Below are 7082 nucleotides of genomic sequence, written 5' to 3'. Positions count from 1 at the left end.
GAAGCTTCTCCCGAAGAGATGTCAGCTGACTCAAACAATCATAAAGAGAATTCCACCTACAATTGCAGGGTGTCTTGAGTTGCTGGTTGGTCAGTTCATTGAGTAATTCCATTCCATAGGGCTGAGCACTTTGCCATTGATGAATGATTCAGCCTAGAGAGAGCTGGATTGTCTTTAATTGCCTTTTTGGCATCAGTGGTTGAAACCAATGTGGTCAATTCTTCATTTGAGTATTGTTCTTGACATTACATTAGCACCCTGGCAAAGGCCCTGTACTAATTATATGAACTCTTTTTGTTCAACAATTGGCAGCGGGTACATACCTTTTGTAACAAAAGATGTTACAATAGAGTCAACTTTATTTTGTGTAACAGCCACTAGTGCATGCTCAAAAAGATGAGTCTGTCTGTAAGTGGTCTCGGGCTTCTTACAATCCCCAGTGACAAACTCCTTTTTGTGCTCCTCATATTCTTTAGTTTGTCAGGGTGCCGTCGTTTTAAGTGGGTTTTAAAATTGGATGTCACTGCAAGGGAGCCACATATAATGGCCTTTTTTGAGCACAGCTGACACTCAGCCTCTATCTTTCCATTCGGAGTCTGAGTCACTATTTTAAAACATCGTCCATCCAGCATTGCACATTGCTGGTGCAGCTTCCTCTGTAGATGTGGTAACATGGCATGTCTATGATGCTTCATCCTCCTTTTTTTTTTTTTTTCTTTTCTTTTTCTTTTTCTTTAGTTAGGAATCTAAGTAATATCCAAAGCATCCAAAAAGCACTAACAACTAGTTAATAGTAGCATTCAACTAAGAAACCTCCCCATATTACACACAAACCCGATGTGATGTATTTCAATTAGGGCTGGTAAGTGATTAAAATGTTTAATCTAATCAATTACATGATGTGGTGATTAATTAATCTAATTAATTGCAAATTAATAGAACATCAAATTTGGCTTAGAAATGACTCCCACAAGATAATTTAAAGTCATTGTTGAGTAAAGCATCAAACAAGTAACATTACAAACATCAAACATTACAAAAAGTAACTTCAGCAAGAAATATTTTGTTTGATTCAGCATAAAATGTATTACATACTCTTTTGAACCAAGAGGGTGAGTAAATTATGAAAAAAAAAATATATTTTTTTTTTGGATGGGTGAACTATACCTTTAATAATTTATTATTATTATTATTATTATGGAATATGGAACTATGTCTTAATGATTTAAGTCATCGAGTCATTTATTCATTCATCTGACTCATTCAAATGGCTGATTCTTTCAGGAGTGAAGTAAATGGTTACTAGAAAACGCTAGATGGCACCAGTGTTGGCTTGCCATCTGCTGCGCTCTCTGTAATTCACAAATCACAAACTGTAATTCTACCCTGGTTTATGACTGCAAAACACTGCTTAACATCGGAAGTGTGGTTGCTGATTTTACCAAGGGTGATGTTAGTGGACTCTGCCTATTCCTTCTGCCATTCTTGATCCACCTCCCTGCACACCTGTGTAGGCATCTCATGGATCTACCCAGAAGAAAGCGCTGTAGGAGGCGCGGCAAACAGGGAGGCCTCGCTGCTCAACTGAAATCTGGATCGGCTCGTGAGAACGATACACAGCATTCATTATTCTTGTGGGGAGATCAGCTCCATGGATGTGGCGTAGGAATGGGCTTTCCTGAGTCTCAGTTCAGTTGTCACCACTTCCTCTTCTTTGCATCGTCGTGGGTTGTATCATCGTGACCACCGTAGCGGAGTGAATCTCCAACCACTGTGCCGTGCAACACAGCCGTAAAGTGACTCATCCTTAGCTCTCATCATCAACTGTTTTTAAGAACGCATTTCCCTGTCGATCTCTCTCTACTGCTCTGTATAGCAGTTTTGAGGTGCAACTATTTCAAATACTGCTAACAAACCCTGTCACTATTGCTTTGGTGTATCATCCTCCCAAGCAAGACATGCAATTTCTTAATGAATTTGCTGCATTTGTGGGGGATCTCATTACTGCTTATGATAAAATATTGCTGTTGGGGGATTTTAATATTCATGAATGTTGTGCTTCCAAAACCTTATTTTATTGAGTCATTTGACTTTGTTCAGTGGGTATCTGGCCCAACGCATTTACAGGGCCATACACTGGACTTCATTTTAACTCATGGACTTTCTGCATTGGACATTACAATTAGCAATGCAACTTTCTCTGATCACATGCCTGTATCTTTTTAAATACCATACTTTGGTCAAACTCTTATAAATCAGCCCATAGAGCGTATGTCTCATATTTTCACCACATGCTCCAGTGTAAAGTTCATTACAGCATATCATGAGGTATGGGATTCCTCAGAAATGGAATCTATATTGCACAACTTGGATGCTGATGAACATCTCAGTTACTTCAACTCTACTTGTGCCTCCATCTTGAACAGTATTGCACCATTGAAGCTTAGAAGTCAAAAGTCGGCGCCAGTGTTCTGGCATAAGGAAACAACGCGTTCTCTCAGACAAACTTGTAGACAAGCCAAGCGCAAATGGAAAAAGGAGAAACTGGAGGTTTCATATGAGATCATGAGAAATTCTCTTACCATGTTCCAAAGGGCAGCTAAAGCTGCTAAGTGCAAATACTTCTCTGATCTGGGCCCATATTTATCAAGCTTCTCAAAGTACCATTTTAGACTTAAGTTTGAAAGTAGGAGTAAATTTCATGAATTCTCAGCACTTAAGTATAAAAGCAAGTTATCAAATTTCTTAAAGCTAAGAATCCCTCTTACTCTTCCAGTTATTTAAGACAGCTTGAGAAGTCTCTCAAATGGTTAGGAGTTGCGAACAGGGGCTTGTGATGGCGCTGAGGATCCCGTTCAAAACGTGGATTAAGAAATTAAATGCCGCTGTGTGTTTTGCTCAGAGACAAACAGTTCTGCTTTGTCTATATATTTTTGTTGGCCAAATTGAACAAAACAGACAATATTGTGTCTAAAATAACACAATATTAACTTCTTACTTACTGAACTGTTGTATAAGATCAGTATCACATTTGCTGTTGTGTGATATTGCACTTATTGCTTGTGTGATGTTGCTTAACTATATGATGTAAATATGAGACACAAGCTCAAACGGGGTAATTTTTGCCCCATATCTTGAATTTTAGGGACATTCTAACTACGTTCTTTAGGCTCCATTACACAGTGAGTTGTTGCCCTGCCTCATATTTGTCATCAATCAACTGATGAAATGTCAGATGACCCACATAGATCTGGGGTGGGGAAAGTCAATTCACAAGTTCTAGCGATTTGTGCTAATCTTTTGTCCTATAATGACATTGTGAATAATATATGACAGTATATTTTACTAGATACTTAACCTTAAAGCAGTTTGACATTTTTGATTAGTAATATGCATTGCTAAGAACTTCATTTGAACAACTTTCAATTTTCTCAATATTTAGATTTTTTTGCACCCTCAGATTCCAGATTTTCAAATAGTTTTATCTCGGCCAAATATTGTCCGATCCTAACAAACCATACATCAATGGTTTATTCAGCTTTCAGATGATGTATAAATCTCAATTTACAGAAAATTGACAGTTAAGACTGGTTTTGTGGTCCAGGGTCACATACAACGGGGCTAAAGGCGTCTTTGATATTATGTTCATCTAAACCACAAGATGGCACAAAAACATGGTGTAGCACTTTCCAAAACATCCGCTTTTCAAGATGCATGTGTATATTTGTCTGATCCTTGACGTGACTGCGCACAGCAGTGAAAAGTTGATTCTGTGCTTACTTGATCTAATATTTAATGTTTTTTTAAAATGTTGTAGATTTAAACAGCAAATGAGAATCGCTAAAATTAATGCATATATTTTGAGACAAAGGTCTTCTTAACAGTTTTCAATTTTGGGTCCCACTTTATATTAGGTGGCCTTAACTACTGTGTACTTACATTTAAATTAATCATTTGGTACAATGCACTTATTGTGTACATACATGTTTTTACCGTATTGTCCCGAATATAAGACGACCCTGATTATAAGACGACCCCCCTTTTTCCAGATGTACCTTTTGGAAAAAGGCTTATTGAAAACCAAATCTTGTTTTTTTTTTCTCTCTGTAAAACATTTTTTCTTAAATTATTTTCAAACTGCATACTTTTCCTATTTTAATTTTTGTTTTGAAAGTATGGTAAATACTGGTAAAATGTACCAACAATGACATTGAAAATATACACTTTTTGATATACCATTGAAATAACAGGTAGCCCATCTGAATTATATAACATTTAAGCTATCCATCTCAATTTTCAATTTTATTAACAGTAGAAGTGAAATCTTATTGTAGTCTTCAAGTTTGTTCCCATCAGGCTAACATGACAGTCACGACATATTTCATGGCACACTCGTTTTATGCGTTTTTGGCGCCACCTATTGTTGTGGGTGTATTACTGACATGTCAAAGTCTAGACCCTGAATATAAGACAACCGCGTTTTTTCAGATGTATTTCCAAGAAAAAAACATCGTCTTATATTCGGGTCAATACGGTACATTGTACTTATATTTTTAAAAATACCTATATGTACTTACATCTGTAATTAATTTCTGTAATTACATTTATAATTACACTGCTGACCCATCCCTTACACCTTAACCCACCCTTAAACCTACCCAGACCACCAAACCTGTTCCGAACCTACCCGTATCCCACCTCTATAGCAGCAGAAGTGTTTTGCAATACAATATGAACACAATAAGTACATTGTACTTATTTTTTGATGTAAGTACCTAGTAGTTAAGGCCACCAAGTGTAACCCAATTTTGTTTAAGATAATTAAAGCAACAGTTTTTAAATAATGGTATTTGGGGTAAAAAGCACCCCTGCTGTTTGGGCTAAAGGCACACAGTTTTTAACATGATAATTAATAGATGGCTGACTTTTCCATTTGTAGACATGACATGGTTAGATTCAGATGGTAAATATCATATATTATGTCCATATTAGAGATAATCACCATGTTTAGAATGAAACCATCATATTTAAAAACATGATATTAATCATATCATATAATAAAATATCATTTGTTGTTACTACTGTAAATATATATTCAATTATTATGGGATCTCCTTCAATGCTTTCAGAATCTTAAATTTTTTAAATGATTTTGTTTCTGTATTTTAAAATATATATTTCTTTATATTAACATATTTTAAGGACAGTATATTTATTGAACAAAAAAATAATTATTTTATTTTCCAAAATAAGCAGAAAATAGTGCAAACTTTGTTAAAGTGATTGTTTTGAACAAGTATTAACATTATGAAAAAAAAAACATTATATTAGCTGAAGTATTTGTATCGATACTGTGTGCCCCGTGGTAAAAGGCCCCCTTGCCATTGACATTTGTAAGATTTTTAAACAAAATAAATGACTTGTATGATTTATTTTCACACAAAATCTGTTTCTCCATTAATGTTCAATACAAGCATATATATTTTATCTGCAATTATGCATTTTAGGTGCAGGGAATAGCTAATTTTTTCTTAGGGTGTGCCTTTCAGCCCCGTTGTACCCTATATAAATGTTTTAATGGTTTTTACAATTTGCACTTATACTGTAAATAATAAAAAATATTGTCTTAAGTAAATAAAGGTTTGTAACGACCGGCCTTATCGGAAGATGTTACAATTATTAAAATAGGGTGTGAGATCTTGGAGTGTTTAAAAAGAAAAGATGACAACAGACATAGAAAGAATAAATAAAGTGTATTTACAATATTCACAGGAAACTTAAAACAGTAAGTTCCAATGTAAAAGTGTCCATCGGTGTATATACAATCCAAAAACAGTGATAATCCAATAAAAGTGATGAAAAAAGATGCTGAAATGGTAAATCCACAAAAGTAACTCCTCAATCCAGCGTGTCCAGTGTTTCGGTCAGAGATCCTGATTGTTTGTCATGCTGCCTCCTATATGCTGTTTAGACCCAGCTTCACTTAAAGACATACACACATTAAAATGGTTAAGAGGATTAAAATGGCTAAGACAACATGAAAACCTATTAAAACTCAAATATAGATAAAATCATTGTAATATTTTGAGCAGGTGTCCTGCATGACAGTGTCACATAGTCCCCTCCCTTAGCCTACGGCTCCCGGGGAAGAGACTAGTCCCTTAAAGGTACTGTCAGCCATTGTCCATGTAGTGGGTGACCTCTAAAATGTGTATCTTAAAATGTCTTTGTAATAATTTAAATAAAACTAGGCCCTCCCACACAGGCACTAGTCTGCTAGAGGAATCTAATGGCGCTTTTCCACTGCGTGGTACGACTCGGCTCGGCACGGCTCAGTTCGGCTCGGTTTGCGTTTCCACTGCAGTTTAGTACCGCTTTAGAGTGGGCGGGATTATTTACCTGACGATTTTCTCCGGCCAATCGGTGATCAGCAGAGTTCACACGTCACGTTTTGGTAACGGTACGGTTCGCTTGGAACCTCGGCCGAGGTGGTACTAAAAAAAGTACCCGGTACCAGGTACTGTACCCAGTGGAAAACCCCCCAAAAGTGAGCCGTACCGAACCGTACCGTACCGTGCCGTACCATGCAGTCGAAAAGCGCCATAAGGGAACACTAGAGTGAGGTGTAGTATACCAGTCTGGGTGTCCTTGGGTTGGTGGCACCGCTGGTTTCTTGCTAGGGTCGATGATGGCACTCTCCTTGGTCTCCACACCACACGACTTGCAGGCCTCGACGAACCTCCAGATGTCGCTGCGGATCGTGGGCCACCAGGTAACTTCCAGGATTTGCAGGAGGGTTTTTAGCTGTCCATGGTGTTTATCCTGGGTCTTCAGATGGAAGTGCTGTAGCGTCTGCTGTACCAGGGGCTTTGGGACGATGAGCTGGATCTTGTCGTTGTCATTGTCTTTCTGGATCTGCCAATACAACAAGCCGTGGTGGTCCTGCACGTTGATCCTGTTGGTCGGTGGAGTGGAGGGAGAGATGGAAAGTCCCTGGAGAGTGTTGTCATCACCCTTATACGCTGGTGAGTTGCTCTCTGGAGAAGGGGAGGATGGAGAAGATGGCATTAAAGTCTGGCCTG

The sequence above is a fragment of the Onychostoma macrolepis genome, chromosome 23, assembly GCF_012432095.1.
Source record: "Onychostoma macrolepis isolate SWU-2019 chromosome 23, ASM1243209v1, whole genome shotgun sequence".
In the NCBI taxonomy this organism is placed as follows: domain Eukaryota; kingdom Metazoa; phylum Chordata; class Actinopteri; order Cypriniformes; family Cyprinidae; genus Onychostoma; species Onychostoma macrolepis.
This window is presented reverse-complemented; position numbering follows the sequence as displayed.